Below are 17,279 nucleotides of genomic sequence, written 5' to 3' on the forward strand. Positions count from 1 at the left end.
TTAAGTAGGTAAACAAAGCTGCTGGGAAGCTAGAACTGGGTGGAGCTCACAGCAGCTCAAGTAGGCCTGCCTGTCTCTGTAGGCTCCAACTCTGGGGACAGGGCACAGCTAAACAACAACAACAACAACAAAAAGGCAGCAGAAACCTCGGCAGACCTTTGCAAACAACTCTGTCTGACAGCTTTGAAGAGAGCAGTGGATCTCCCAACACGGAGGTTGAGATCTCAGAACGGACAGACTGCCTGATCAAGTGGGTCCCTGACCCCTGAGTAGCCTAACTGGGAGACATCCCCCACTAGGGGCAGACCGATACCCCACACCTCACACGGTGGAGTACACCCCTGAGAGGAAGCTTCCAAAGCAAGAATCAGACAGGTACACTCACTGTTCAGCAATATTCTATCTTCTGCAACCTCTGCTGCTGACACCCAGGCAAACAGGGTCTGGAGTGGACCTCAAGCAATCTCCAACAGACCTACAGCTGAGGATCCTGACTGGTAGAAGGCAAACTAACAAACAGGAAGGAGACCCACACCAAAACTCCATCAGTACATCACCATCATCAAAGACCAGAGGCAGATAAAACCACAAAGATGGGGAAAAAGCAGGGCAGAAAAGCTGGAAATTCAAAAAATAAGAGCACATCTCCCCATCCAAAGGAACGCAGCTCATCGCCAGCAATGGATCAAAGCTGGACGAAGAATGACTTTGACGAGATGAGAGAAGAAGACTTCAGTCCATCAAACTTCTCAGAGCTAAAGGAGAAATTACGTACCCAGCGCAAAGAAACTAAAAATCTTGAAAAAACAGTGGAAGAACTGATAACTAGAATAATTAATGCAGAGAAGGCCATAAACGAACTGACAGAGATGAAAACCATGACACGAGAAATACGTGACAAATGCACAAGCTTCAGTAACCGACTCGATCAACTGGAAGAAAGAGTATCAGCGATTGAGGATCAAATGAATGAAATGAAGCGAGAAGAGAAACCAAAAGAAAAACGAAGAAAAAGAAATGAACAAAGCCTGCAAGAAGTATGGGATTATGTAAAAAGACCAAATCTACATCTGATTGGGGTGCCTGAAAGTGAGGGGGAAAATGGAACCAAGTTGGAAAACACTCTTTAGGATATTATCCAGGAGAACTTGCCCAACCTAGTAGGGCAGGCCAACATTCAAATCCAGGAAATACAGAGAACGCCACAAAGATACTCCTCGAGAAGAGCAACTCCAAGACACATAATTGCCAGATTCACCAAAGTTGAAATGAAGGAAAAAATCTTAAGGGCAGCCAGAGAGAAAGGTCGGGTTACCCACAAAGGGAAGCCCATCAGACTAACAGCAGATCTCTTGGCAGAAACTCTACAAGCCTGAAGAGAGTGGGAGCCAATATTCAACATTCTTAAAGAAAAGAATTTTCAACCCAGAATTTCATATCCAGCCAAACTAAGTTTCATAAGTGAAGGAGAAATAAAATCCTTTACAGACAGCAAATGCTTAGAGATTTTGTCACCACCAGGCCTGCCCTGCAAGAGACCCTGAAGGAAGCACTCAACATGGAAAGGAAAAACTGGTACCAGCCATTGCAAAAACATGCCAAAATGTAAAGACCATTGAGGCTAGGAAGAAACTGCATCAACTAACGAGCAAAATAACCAGTTAATATCATAATGGCAGGATCATGTTCACACATAACAATATTAACCTTAAATGTAAATGGACTAAATGCTCCAATTAGAAGACACAGACTGGCAAATTGGATAAAGAGTCAAGACCCATCAGTTTGCTGTATTCAGGAGACCCATCTCACATGCAGAGACATACATAGGCTCAAAATAAAGGGATGGAGAAAGACCTACCAAGCAAATGGAGAACAAAAAAAAGCAGGGGTTGCAATACTAGTCTCTGATAAAACAGACTTTAAACCATCAAAGATCAAAAGAGACAAAGAAGGCCATTACATAATGGTAAAGGGATCAATTCAACAGGAAGAGCTAACTATCCTAAATATATATGCACCCAATCCAGGAGCTCCCAGATTCATAAAGCAAGTCCTTAGAGACTTACAAAGAGACTTAGACTCCCATACAATAATAATGGGAGACTTCAACACTCCACTGTCAACATTAGACAGATCAATGAGACAGAAAGTTAACAAGGATATCCAGGAATTGAACTCATCTCTGCAGCAAGCAGACCTAATAGACATCTACAGAACTCTCCACCCCAAATCAACAGAATATACATTCTTCTCAGCACCACATCGCACTTATTCCAAAATTGACGACATAATTGGAAGTAAAGCACTCCCCAGCAAATGTACAAGAACAAAAATTATAACAAACTGTCTCTCAGACCACAGTGCAACCAAACTAGAACTCAGGACTAAGAAACTCAATCAAAACCACTCAACTACATGGGAACTGAATAACCTGCTCCTGAATCACTACTGGGTACATAACGAAATGAAGGCAGAAATAAAGATGTTCTTTGAAACCAATGAGAACAAAGATACAACATACCAGAATCTCTGGGACACATTTAAAGCAGTGTGTAGAGGGAAATTTATAGCACTAAATGCCCGCAAGAGAAAGCAGGGAAGATCTAGAATTGACACTCTAACATCACAATTAAAAGAACTAGAGAAGCAAGAGCAAACACATTGAAAAGCAAGCAGAAGGCAAGAAATAACTAAGATCAGAGCAGAACTGAAGGAGATAGAGACACAAAAAACCCTCCAAAAAATCAATGAATCTAGGAGTTGGTTTTTGAAAAGATCAACAAAATTGACAGACTGCTAGCAAGACTAATAAAGAAGAAAAGAGAGACGAATCAAATAGACGCAATAAAAAATGATAAAGGGGTTATCACCACCGACCCCACAGAAATACAAACTACCATTAGAGAATACTGTAAACACCTCTACGCAAATAAACTAGAAAATCTAGAAGAAATGGATAATTTCCTGGACACTTAGACTCTCCCAAGACTAAACCAGGAAGAAGCTGAATTCCTGAATAGACCAATAGCAGGCTCTGAAATTGAGGTAATAATTAATCGCCTACCAACCAAAAAAAGTCCAGGACCAGATGGATTCACAGCTGAATTCTACCAGACGTACAAGGAGGAGCTGATACCATTCCTTCTGAAACTATTTCAATCAATAGAAAAAGAGGGAATCCTCCCTAACTCATTTTATGAGGCCAACATCATCCTGATACCAAAGCCTGGCAGAGACACAACAAAAAAAGAGAATTTTAGAACAATATCCCTGATGAACATTGATGCAAAAATCCTCAATAAAATACTGGCGAACCGGATCCAGCAGCACATCAAAAAGCCTATCCACCATGATCAAGTGGGCTTCATACTTGGGATGCAAGGCTGGTTCAACATACACAAATCAATAAACATAATCCAGCATATAAACAGAACCAAAGACAAAAACTACATGATTATCTCAACAGATGCAGAAAAGGCCTTTGACAAAATTCAACAGCCCTTCATGCTAAAAATGCTCAATAAATTCGGTATTGATGGAACGTATCTCAAAATAATAAGAACTATTTATGACAAACCCACAGCCAATATCATACTGAATGGGCAAAAACTAGAAGCATTCCCTTTGAGAACTGGCACAAGACAGGGATACCCTCTCTCACCACTCCTATTCAACATAGTGTTGGAAGTTCTGGCTAGGGCAATCAGGCAAGAGAAAGAAATAAAGGGTATTTAGTTAGGAAAAGAAGTCAAATTGTCCCTGTTTGCAGATGACATGATTGTATATTTAGAAAACCCCACTGTCTCAGCCCAAAAATCTCCTTAAGCTGATAAGAACCTTCAGCAAAGTCTCAGGATACAAAATCAATGTGCAAAAATCACAAGCATTCTTATACACCAGTAACAGACAAACAAAGAACCAAATCATGAATGAACTTCTATTCACAATTACTTCAAAGAGAATGAAATACCTAGGAATCCAACTTACAAGGGATGTAAAGGACCTCTTCAAGGAGAACTACAAACCACTGCTCAGTGAAATAAAAGAGGACACAAACAAATGGAAGAACATACTGTGCTCATGGATAGGAAGATTCAATATCGTGAAAATGGCCATACTGCCCAAGGTTATTTATAGATTCAATGCCATCCCCATGAAGCTACCAATGAGTTTCTTCACAGAATTGGAAAAAACTGCTTTAAAGTTCACATGGAACCAAAAAAGAGCCCGCATTGCCAAGACAATCCTAAGTCAAAACAACACAGCTGGAGGCATCACGCTACCTGACTTCAAACTATACTACAAGGCTACAGTAACCAAAACAGCATGGTACTGGTACCAAAACAGAGATATAGACCAATGGAACAGAACAGAGTCCTCAGAAATAATACCACACATCTACAGCCATCTGATCTTTGACAAACCTGAGAAAAACAAGCAATGGGGAAAGGATTCCCTATTTAACAAATGGTGCTGGGAAAATTGGCTAGCCATAAGTAGAAAGCTGAAACTGGATTCTTTCCTTACTCCTTATACAAAAATTAATTCAAGATGGATTAGAGACTTCAATATTAGACCTAATACCATAAAAACCCTAGAAGAAAACCTAGGTAATACCATTCAGGACATAGGCATGGGCAAGGACTTCATGTCTAAAACACCAAAAGCAACGGCAACAAAAGCCAAAATTGACAAATGGGATCTAATTAAACTAAAGAACTTCTGCACAGCAAAAGAAACTACCATCAGAGTGAACAGGCAACCTACAGAATGGGAGAAAATTTTTGCAATCTACTCATCTGACAAAGGGCTAATATCCAGAATCTACAAAGAACTCAAACAAATTTACAAGAAAAAAACAAACAACCCCATCAAAAACTGGGCAAAGGATATGAACAGACAGTTCTCAAAAGAAGACATTCGTACAGCCAACAGACACATGAAGAAATGCTCATCATCACTGGCCATCAGAGAAATGCAAATCAAAACCACAATGAGATACCATCTCACACCAGTTAGAATGGCAATCATTAAAAAGTCAGGAAACAACAGATGCTGGAGAGGATGTGGAGAAATAGGAACACTTTTACACTGTTGGTGGGATTGTAAACTAGTTCAACCATTATGGAAAACAGTATGGCGATTCCTCAAGGATCTAGAACTAGATGTACCATATGACCCAGCCATCCCATTACTGGGTACATACCCAAAGGATTGTAAATCATGCTGCTATAAAGACACATGCACACTTGTGTTTATTGCGGCACTATTCACAATAGCAAAGACTTGGAATCAACCCAAATGTCCATCAGAGACAGACTGGATTAAGAAAATGTGGCACATATACACCATGGCATACTATGCAGCCATAAAAAAGGATGAGTTTGTGTCCTTTGTAGGGACATGGATGCAGCTGGAAACCATCATTCTCAGTACACTATCATAAGAACAGAAAACCAAACACTGCATGTTCTCACTCATAGGTGGGAACTGAACAATGAGATCACTTGGACTCGGGAAGGGGAACATCATACACAGGGGCCTATCACGGGGAGGATGGGGGGTAGGGATTGCATTGGGAGTTATACCTGATGTAAATGACGAGTTGATGGGTGCTGACAAGTTGATAGGTGCAGCACGCCAACATGGCACATGTATACATATGTAACAAACCTGCACGTTATGCACATGTACCCTAGAACTTAAAGTATAATAATAAAAAAAAATAAATAAATAAAAAATAAAAAATAAATAAAAAATAAAAGACTATAAGGGAGCCAAAAAAAAAAAAAAAAAGAAAGAAAGAAAGAAAACTACACACGCAGAAACATAAAATTTTAATGAAACTTATGTCTATAAATTAACATAGTTAAGTATTTGGGAGGTATAGCTTTCTAAATATATATTTATATATTTACACCCATTCATTTACCATTTATCCTTCTATCAATTTGTTTATCTATCTGTTTATCCTTTTATATACTTACCTATCATGTTAGCTGTTTTCCTGCATTATAATTGTTTAAACAAAAAATCATGGAAGACATTCATTGGCTCTCCTGTCATTATTTACTATTTGTTTAAATGTTTATTCTTTCATTAATGAGTTATGAAGAAGAGAAGTTAAAAAAAGGTACTGCAAATAGAAAGCAAAGATTTAGCTATTTTTAAATGAAATTTTGTGACAAATGATAGATTCACATTAGAGTAAATCATTCAATGAACAGAATATTTATCTTAAATTATACCATTATTTTTCATATTTATGGCTATGGTTAGCAAAATTGTTTTGGTCTGAATCATCATAAAGTGATTTACCTTATGCCATCTTTGTCCCAGGCCCTAAGGACTAATAATATCTTTTAAATAAGCAAGAACTACGATAATTCTGAAAAGCAATATACAATGTTTTTCTTGAACCAGATAGAGTAGAAGTTAAACTCTACATGGGTTTTTGCCCAAGTTTGTCATTTATATAAATTAAATTTTAGCTCTTCTACTATTATTACGATAAATTTGTCTCTAAGGAAGCACATTTTAAAATCCCACACAAGCCATTGAAATAAGATACATTAAATCTGTACTTTATAATTCATGTATGTAGTAATATTGTCAACAAACCTACTGTGTTTAACGAAGACACATAGCTAACTCTATCATAAACCTACGTAATCATGAAATAACTACCACCCATTTGGTCAGTTATGAGTCTTGTTTAGAACGTAAATGTAAAGAACAGGTACATTTACCAAATAAAAATAAAATCTCTGCTTTGGATCAAGTGAAGGTGAATTAATCTAAGATTCTAATTCAATCCAATGGTTAATATGCAACACAATTTCTACCTCCTCTCTCTCCAAACATATTGTATTTTTATATGTGAATAGTTAATGAAATTCCACAGTCTCATTATTAAAGAAACTTGGAAAAATTATTGCATTTTAAATGCACTGTGAAATACAATCACATTTAACCTTCATTTAAAACTGTAAATATACAATTTCCTGTTAATATAGAATAGAAGAACTCTGAAAAATTAATCAAAACATTCTGACTTAATTTCTTAGGGCATCAACACAATTAACATAAAATATTTGCTCAATAATTCTGTAAGGCAAATAATAGCAAAGCTCCTAGTAGAAATAAGCAGAAAAGAATGAGAAACAGTAGCATATAATTTTAGGACATACTGTATTACAAGAGTGATGTGAAAGTTCATAATTGATTAATTGACACTGTACCATAGACCGAATCTGTTAAGCTCTTATTTATTCTGTTACTATACTCTGGTTTATAAGCTGGAATATTTAAACACTTTTTCGATTTTAGAGGAAAATAGTGGCTAGCTAACAATCAATTACACATTTTGTTTTGCATTATATGTTTTGACCGGGGATGTGGTCTTTGACAACATATGTTTGAAGTCCCCGTGGCAGAGTTCCTGTGGTATTTCCCTGCATGCTGTTTGTCAGTCCAAGTAATCCATTAAAACAGTTGATTTCTTCTTTGCTTAACAGCAACAAAGAAGACATTTTTAAAGATTAATTTTATAATGTCATGAAAAATATTTGTAAAATATACTATTTGAAATATCAATACAATTACTTAGAGATTAATGCACTTGTCATTGAAACAGCTTAGAATTTTTTGATTAATTTTCCAATACTCTAAAAAGATATAGAGATGTTTTCTTTGTAGCATGTCCAAGGTTTTGGAACAGTTATTGGATTACTTTAGAACACTATTTGTTAATGTTAAGAAAAGAGAAATATTTTGATTAGATATGTTGAAGTTTGTTTGGAAAGTCAAGTGATAAGACAATAATTTCATTTTATTGTTACTCTTTCTTTTGAAATGTTTTGAATTTATAAAAGCATAACAAAATAATGCAGATTTTTTTTCATGAAATTAAGCATTCTTTACTGCTGCTTCTTGAGGTTGAGGTGTAATGAATCTATTATTTTCTTTGAATAAACATATATAGGCCAGGCCTGGTGGCTCATGCCTGTCATGCTAGCACTTTGGGAGGCTGAGGTGGGCGGATCACGTGGTCAGGAGTTTGAGACCAGCCTGACCAATGTGATGAAACTCCGTCTCTACTACAAATACAAAAATTAGCCGGGAATGGTGGCATGCGCCTGTAATCCCAGCTAGGAGAACTAGCAAATATGGACTCTGCAAATAATGAGGATTGACAATATAATATTAGAATATCATAAATAATGGAGGTTTTTCTTCCTTTGAAAGTAGAGTACAATGAGGGAGTTCATGAATTCCCAGGAAAAGTGCAGCTGTTATTTAAAAAGGGTAAATCAGGGCATCCTGGAGAAAACAAAATTTCAGTAAAGGTCTGGAGCAGGTAAGGAGGGTAGGTATTTGTTTTCTGGTGTGTAATATTCCAAACAAAATGAGTAAAAATAGCCAATGTGCGAAGCTTGAAGCATTCCTGAAATATTAGCCCAAGAGCAAGGAAGTCATAGTACCTGGAAGGTCAGAAAGAGGAGGGGGGGCGGGAAGAGAGAGAGAGAGAGAGAGAGAGAGAGAGAGAGAGGGAGAAAGTTGCAGAAAGGTCAGAGAAGTAATATGAAGAATCAGTTCCTGTGGGTTTTTTGGGCCCCACTAAAGATCTCTGCTTATATGTTAAATACAACAAGAAGTCATTGCACAAGGACTGACTTACATTTTAAATCAAACTCTCTGGGTGTTCTGTGGTGAAAAAACAAAGGGAGAAGGGAGGGATGAGGGTCAAAGGAAAAAAGCAAGAAAACCTGTATACATTAGGCATTCTTTGTGGTGTGTGGAGAATAGCTGCAATAGATCAGATTCATAGTCATATTCATATCTGTGGAAGTGTTGAGAACTAGTAATGCACCAAATACAGTTTTAAAGTATTGAATGTAGGACATAAGAAAAGAAATTAAAAAGAATAGGAAAAGAAGAGGAACCAGTTAAGTTGACTGAGAAGGACTAAAAGTGAGGTAGAAAATAATTGAGGAGAGAGTGGTGTTTAGTACCCAAAAGAAGTAGTGGATCAAGATTGAGCACGTTAAGCTTTGTCAAAGGCTACTAATAAATAAATTATATTGAGAAGGGAGCAATTTGACACTTGATTTGACAGCCTAGAAATTACTGTAGTCTTTATGGGAACTCTAGGAGGGAAATCTTGATTGAATTGGATTTAAGAGAGAATGGAAAGTGAGAATTTGAAGATGGTTAGCCTAAACTATTTCGTAAGAGATTTGCAAAAAAATGGAAACAGTTTTGCTATATAGTGTTTCAAGAAAAAAAAAAGTGTTTAAAAAATTGTAAGACAGGAAAATAACATTATGTTTTTATGATTATGAAAAATCATTTTTTTTATGTGGGGAAGAGCCAAAGTGTACATTCTCAGGCCATGTACATAAATAGTCAAAAGATGAAAGAAGAGAAGGTAAGCTGAAATAAAAGAAATTATTGAATTTAGGCAGAATCGTGATAGCATTACATCTATAGTAACATCAAAAACACAGTCAGTATTTGCAAATACTGGCAAGTAAGGAAAATGTGCTTGTGAGAATATGTAGATACTTTTTTAAAAACTTTTAAGTTCAAAGGTACAAGCACAGATTTCTTATATAGGTAAACGTATGTCATGGGATTTTGTTGTACAGATCAGTTCATCACCCAGGTATTAGGCCTAGTACTCATTCGTTGTTTTTCCTGAAGCTCTTTCTCTTCCCACCCTCCACCCATCAAAAGGCCCCAGTGTGTATTGTACCCCTCTATGAGTCCATTTGTTCTCACCATTTACTTACAAGTATTTTCTCACTTACAAGTGAGAAAATACCATATTTGGTTTTCTGTTCCTGTGTTATTTTGCCAAGGATAATGAGCTCCAGATCCATCCATGTCCCTGTGTCCCTGCCAAAAAACAAAAACAAAACAGAAATTCATTTTTCTTGATGGATGCATAGTTTTCCATGGTCTTCTTTTGAGAAGTACCTGTTTCCTTCTTTTACCCACATTTTAATGGGGTTGTTTGTTTTTTTCTTGTTTGTCTAAGTTCCTCATAGATGCTGGATATTAGACATTTGTTGGATGCCTATTTTGTGAAAAATTATCTCATCAGTAGATTATCTGTTTACTATTTTAGTAGTTTCTTTTGCTGTGCAGAATCTTTTTTAGTTAAATTAGAATCTCAATTGTCCATTTTTGCTTTTGCTGAAATTGCTTTTGGCATCCTTGTCATAAAATCTTTGCTCATGGCTATGTTCTGAATGGAATTGCCTAGGTTGTCTTCCAGGGTTTTTATAGTTTTGGGTTTTCCATTTAAGTCTTTAATCCATATTGAGTTAAATTTTGTATATGGTGTAAGGAAGTCGTTCAGTTTCCATCTTCTGCATATGGTAAAACAGTTATCCCAGCACGATTTATTAAATAGGGAATTGTTTTCCAATGGCTTGTTTTTGTCAGGTTTGTCAAAGATCAGATGGTTGTAGGTGTGTGGTCTTATTTCTGAGTTCTCTATTCTGTTCCCTTGGTCTATGTGTCTGTTCTTGTACTTGTACCATGCTGTTTTGGTTACTGTAGCCTTGTAGTATAGTTTGAAGTCAGGTAATGTGATGCCTCCAGCTGTATTATTTTTGCTTAGGATTTCTTTGGCTATTTGGACACTTTCTTGATTCCACATGAATTTTAAAATAGTTTTCCTACTTATGTGAAGAATGTCAATGGTAGTTTAATGGGAGTAGTATTGAATCTATGAATTGCTTTGGGCTTTACAGCCATTTTGTTGATATTGATTCTTTATTTTTCATAAGTATGCAATGTTTTTCCATTTGTTTGTGTCATTTCTGATTTCTTTGAGGAGTTGTTTGTAGCTCTCCTTGTAGAGATCTTTCACCTTCCTGGTTAAATGTATTCCTAGGTATTTTGTTTCTTTCTATGGAAATTTGAATGAGAGTTTATTTGTGATATGACTCTTGGCTTGACTATTGTTGGTGTATAGGAATGCTAGCAACTTTTGCACATTGATTTTTTATCCTAAGACGTTGCTGAAGTTGCTTATCAGATTAAGAAGCTTTTTGGCTGAGATGATGGGCTTTTCTTGATATAGGTTTATGTCATCTGCAAACAGGGATAGTTTGGCTTCTTTTCTTCCTATTCAAATGCCTGTTTTTCTTTTGCCTGATTGCTGTGGCCACAACTTCCAATATTATGTTGAATAGGATTGTTGAGACAGGGCATTCTTGTCTAGTGCCAGTTTTCAAGGAGAATGCTTCCAGCTTTTGCTCATTCAGTATCATATTGGCTGTGGGTTTATCAGATATGTCTCTTAATATTTTGAGTTACGTTCCTTCAATACCTGGTTTACTGAGAGTTTTTAGCATGAAGGGATTTGAATTTTATCAAAAGCCTTTAGTGCATCTATTCAGATCATCATGTGGCTTTTGTTTTTCGTTCCATTTATGTGATGAATCACAATTATTGATTTGCAAATATTGAACCAACTTTGCTTCCTGGAGATGAAGCCTACTTGATCGTGGTGGATAAGCTTTTTGATGTGCTGCTGGATTCAGTTTGCCAGTAGTTTGTTGAGGATTTTTGCATCAATGTTCATCAAGGATATTGGCCTAAAGTTTTGTTTGTTGTATCTCTGCCAGTTTTTAGTATCAGGATGATGTTGGCTTCATATAATTAGTTAGGGATGAATCTCTCCTTTTCACATTTTTGGATTCGTTTCTGTAAGAATTGTACCAGCTCTTCTTTGTGCATCTGGTAAAAGTCAGCCATGAATCTGTCTGGTCCTGTCATTTTCTAATTGGTAGGCTATTTATTACTGCCTCAACCTCATAACTCTTTATTGGTCTGTTCAGGTATTGAATTTCTTCCTGGTTCAGTCTTGGGAGGGTGTATGTGTCCAGGAATGTATCTATTTCTTCTAGATTTTCTAGTTTATGTGCATAGAGTTGTTTATAATATCCTCTGATAGTTGTTTGTATTTCTGTGGGATTGTGGTAATATCCCCCTTATGGTTTCTGATTGTGCTTATATGAATCTTGTCTCTTATCTTCTTTATTAGTCTAGATAGTGGTCTATCTATTTTATTATTTTTTTTTCAAAACAAAACGGCTCCTGAATTTGTTGACCTTTTGAATGTTTTTTCATATATCCATCTCCTTGAGTTTAGCTCTGATTTTGGTTATTTATTGTCTTCTGCTAGCTTTGGGATGTTTGCTCTTGATTTTCTAGTTCTTTTTGTTGTGATGTTAGGTTGTTAAATTGAGATCTTTCTAACTTTTTGATGTGGGTGTTTAGTGCTACAAATTTTCATCTTAACACTGGATTAACTGTGTCTCAGGGATTCTGGTATGTTATATCTTTGTCTTCATTAGTTTCAAAAAACTTCTTGATTTTTGCCTCAATTTTATTATTTTCCTAAAAGTCATTCAGAAGCAGGTTATTCAATTTCCATGTAATTGCATGGTTTTGAGTTAATTTCTTAGTCTTGAGTTTTAATTTGATTATGCCGAGGTTTGGGAGACTGTTATTTCAGTTATTTTGCATTTGCTGAGGAGTGTTTTACTTCTGATTATTTGATTGATTTTAGAGTAAGTGCCATATGACAATGAAAAGAATGTGCATTCTATTGCTTTGGGGTGAAGAGTTCTGCAGATAGCTATAAGGTTCATTTGATCCAGTACTGAATACAGGTCCTGAATATCTTTGTTAATTTTCTGTGTTGGTGATCGATCTAATATTGTCTGTGGGTTAAAATCTCCCACTATTATTGTGTGGCAGTCTGTCTCTTTGAAGGTCTCTAAAAACTTGTTTTATTAATCTGGTTGCTCCTGTGTTGAGTGCGTATATATTTAGGATAGTCAGCTCTTCTTGTTGAATTGAACCTCTTTAAAGCCCTTTTTTGTCTTATTTGATCTTTGTCAGTTTAAAGTCTGTTATGTCAGAAACTAGGGTTACAACCTTTGCTTTTTTCTGCTTTTCATTTGCATGCTAGATTTTCCTCCATCACTTTATTTTGAACCTATGTATGTCATTGAAAGTGAGATGGAGCTCTTGAAGACAGCATACCAATGGGTTTTGGTTCTTTATCCAGGTTGCCACTCTGTGATTTTTTACTGGGGCATTTAACTCATTTACATTTAAGGTTAGTATTGATATGTGTAGATTTAATCTTCTCATCATGTTAGCTAGTTATATTGCAGACTTATCTATGTCATTGCTTTATAATGTTACTGGTTTGTGTATTTTAGTGTATTTTTGTAGTGACTGGTAATCGTCTTTCCTTTCCATATTTAGTGCTTTCTTCAGACGCTCTGGTGGTAACAAATTATCTCAGTATTTATTTCTCTGAAAAGAATCTCTGAATCATTTTGGACATTGTTTTCCTGAATTAAATTGTAACCAATAGATATAATTATGTTTTTTTTTTTTTTTTCTACTCACTTTTGTTCATAAATTTGCATGTGTGGAATAAGTGATGTGTTTAATTTGAGTTTTAGTTTTGCTAATAAGTAAGACAAAACACAGATGATCAAGGGTCAGTGTTATATTTATTAAATATTAAGAATCCAAAACTTCATGGTGATCTTATCCAGGATATCATTTCTTTACATTTGCCTGACACACACACACATAAACTTTCTGCTTACCAGGGAGGTTTTATCACCTTATTGAAAGATTCAGTGATGCAGTAGCTTTCCAAATGATGGTCTACCTTATATGTCTCAATGTGCCCCTAGTTGATATTAATTTATTCTACACATTGCCAACAGATTAATCTTTATGATACCCTATTTCACAAATAATATATTTTGTAATTAAAAAACCATGCATATCTCCTTTGTGAGAAATCACAAAATAACGTAAAAGCTTTGTTTATTACTCTTAACCTTAGAGAAAACCAATTAACCTCCTTTTTGCATTTTTTCTGATAATGTTGTGGAAATTATTATATTTCAGTGACAGAAAATATTTTAATACTCTTTAAGTAGTGATAACTGTTAGTTAACAATCATAAAATATTTATTTTATATTGCCCAACTAAACTATTTTAACCATTTTATAGTTTAATATTTTTGAAAATATTTGTAATTTTTTGTAGTTAAATCCCTTTATTAGATTCCATTTTTATTTCTGAAAGATCCACATAAACTATTGATGAGAAATAGATGTATTTCTCTAGTAATGACTCATGCCTAAGCTCGAAATTTATATATTTTACTTGGTTTTACTTCCTGCTTGATTTTTCACTTGGATATTGAGTAGGAAATTCAAGCATAATGTCTCCAAATATCTTGTTTCAACTCTACCATGTCCCTGTCACAACCTACTCCCCATGTCTTTTGTATTGCAGTAAAGTGTACCATTATTCACCTAGATGTTCATTCTCAAACATGATGTTTGATTTTACTCTGTCTACCTCACCAATACATCATCAAATACTGTCTGTTCTACTTTCATACAGCCTCAACAATACAATCTCCCATTTCACAGAGTTCTACTCAATTCCTTGTCTGGAGTTATGCTTTTAAATATCAAACCCTCTTACAGCTTCTCATCTCCTTTACAAAGAGGTTTAAGCTCCTACAATGCCCTGTACAAACTGTCTTCTCATGACCTTTCCAAATTAATCTCTCATTTATCTTCCCATTATCACACACTTCATGTTAGATAGGCTTGCTACTTTTCACTCCTTAAGCATGTTAAGCCAGTTCTGCCTTACCTAGGAACTTTACTCTTACATTTTTTTCACCAGACAAATGTTTCTCTCAGATCTTATCACAGTGTCACATCAGTATTTTTCAAGTGGTCCTTCCTGAGAGATGTCATTAGTAACTTTCCTCTGTAAAATAGTCATCAACCTTGTGAGCCTCTCTCACTTCCTTCTGCCTTTTGTCCCTTCCTTTTTTTCTAATCCACACTTAACCAAAAGATCTCATATTTCTATCTAGATGTACAGATTTATTATCTCATTTTCAATTTAACACACCCACCCACCCCTCCACACACACACACTTTATTGTAATTACTTCTATTCATTTCTAGCCTCTCCATCTCATAACTTTATGACTATGGGAAGATCTGTTTTCTTGTTCACTATTCTATCATCAGTGCCTAAATAGAATTCTTCTTAATATGATAACTGTTTAATAAATATTGTTAGAAAGAAGAAAATATGAAGTGAGAGAAGAATGGAAGGGAAAAAAGAAGAAAGGCACTGCAAAATCTGAATCCCAAGGTATGATAATTTTTTAAATGCCACGTAATTTTAATATCCTTCTTTGACAAAGCTGGAACAACAAAAAAGATGGTCTTCTTTGCTCAGTTGTCATAGGAAGTGTTATGCAAAAGGGAGTATCATAGTAAGGAAAATGCCATTCAGTGAGGCATCTGGAAATTTGTATGAGCATTTTGTTGTCACATGTGGATGGCATTGAATGTATATGGATGAGGACTGTTAGATATTCTGCACTGTGCAAAAATAGACCTTTGTCATGTACATATTTTGAATGATCTGATATATATTTATATATGATAAAACCTAGAACTAATATTTTGTATATAAGTAAAATGTTTCTGGAACCACATTTTGCATGCATATACTTTTCTAACAATATTAAAACTGTATAGATACAGAAAATATTTTTTTATTTGGGGGCATATAATAAAAAACTGTTCAGTATTTCCCCAAACTTGTATCAGCAAAGGCAATGCCACTCTTGATATTCACCTACCACTATCAGTGGCAATTGTCTGTTTAATATGATGCAAAGGCTTGTGTCTTCTCCCAAAGGTGTGATTATTAAAGGACATACTATTTTTTAACTTAAATTTGCTTTTATGTTTCCTAATACAGTTAGGGCATTATATTATTTTTTTGTAGCTGCCTATGAAGTTGGGTTACAGTTCCTCTGTTTATCATTGCATGATAACAAATTCACTACAATATATGAGAAGTTGGTTTGAAATGATTGAGAATGAATGGTCTAACATTTAGCTTGTTCATATATGTATTTTATATATGTATTTTATTCCTATTTTCATCAGCAACATCTAATATCACTACTACTTTGCATAGTGAAATATGATAATAACAACTAACTGCTGTCTTTTTCTAAGGGTCTTCTGCTAATCACTTTATGTTTATTATTCCATTAATCCTCTCAAGACCTGTATAAGGTATTGAAGAAAGTGAAGTTGAAAGAAATGATGTCTTATGCAAATATCACAAAGCTAGTAATCATAAGATATGACTTGATCTCTTGTCGGTGTCCTTCTTTTCAGACCTGGACTTTGTATTTTTATGCTCCATAGCACTTTCTAAAAGGTATTATGCACAGTTATTCCAAAAAAAAATCACTCAAATTTCCTTTAATGGATAAAAGCAGGAGCATGGGCAATGTTACGACTCAGACTGAGACAACACCTCAAAGCCATTATAAGTGGAGACTTCTTCATGTTCCAGTTCTTGGAGATATTTGGTTTGGGTCACCTGTTTTCTCTGCTGGTATACCCATGAGTGCCTCTATGGCAGTTGTTCCTACCATGGTTTCACCAGAGAGTAAGTCCTGTGTCATATGCTTCATACAGAAGATGTTCACAACATATGTAATATTTTTGATAATAGTAAACCCCAGTCAAGAAAGAAAACTCTGTTAAACGGTATATTGCTTACTTAATGTGAACTATTTCAATCTGTATGCAAAATTCAAATAATTCAGTAAACGAGTCATTCTTTAAATTAAGCCATCAATTAAAATCATTTTTCAATGGAAAGGAATCCTAGTTTGAATTAAACATGTGACATAATGCCAAGACAATGTTTAAATTCTTTGAATAAAAGAATTGTAAACTCACACTGAATTTGGAATTTGATTTTCAAAACTGATTTAAAACAACTATTATCTACTTGTAGCTAAGCATTTTAAATGGTTTCAAATATTATTTTAAAAATCAGACTAGGTATCTAAATTATAAATTTAAAATTATTATGTTCAAAATATCAATGAAAAGAAACTAATTTTGTATTAGTTAGATATTTGCTAATATTTAAAAAATATACAACTGCATTTCTTCAGATAAAACAGAAAAATTCAATCCCTAATTTTTATCAATCTTTTGATTTGAAAATGTGACAGTAATTGTAAATCTTGTTGACATGATTTCCCCATGTTCTGGCAAATATTTGAGCTTATATTTAAACAGCCAACACTCATTACCTGTTACTCTGGTTTCCTTTTCATTTTGGGGAATATGTTCTTTTTTCTTGTGTTGCA

General features: G+C 35.1%; 1 long non-coding RNA gene across 1 annotated transcript in view; it reads right to left on the bottom strand.

Annotated features, from left to right (window-relative positions):
• The window catches only part of LOC112625418, a 52,331-nt gene that overhangs the window by 34,450 nt on the left and 602 nt on the right, over positions 1 to 17,279 (bottom strand). The window lies entirely within an intron of this gene.

Source organism: Theropithecus gelada, chromosome 5 (genome assembly GCF_003255815.1).
Source record: "Theropithecus gelada isolate Dixy chromosome 5, Tgel_1.0, whole genome shotgun sequence".
Taxonomy (NCBI): domain Eukaryota; kingdom Metazoa; phylum Chordata; class Mammalia; order Primates; family Cercopithecidae; genus Theropithecus; species Theropithecus gelada.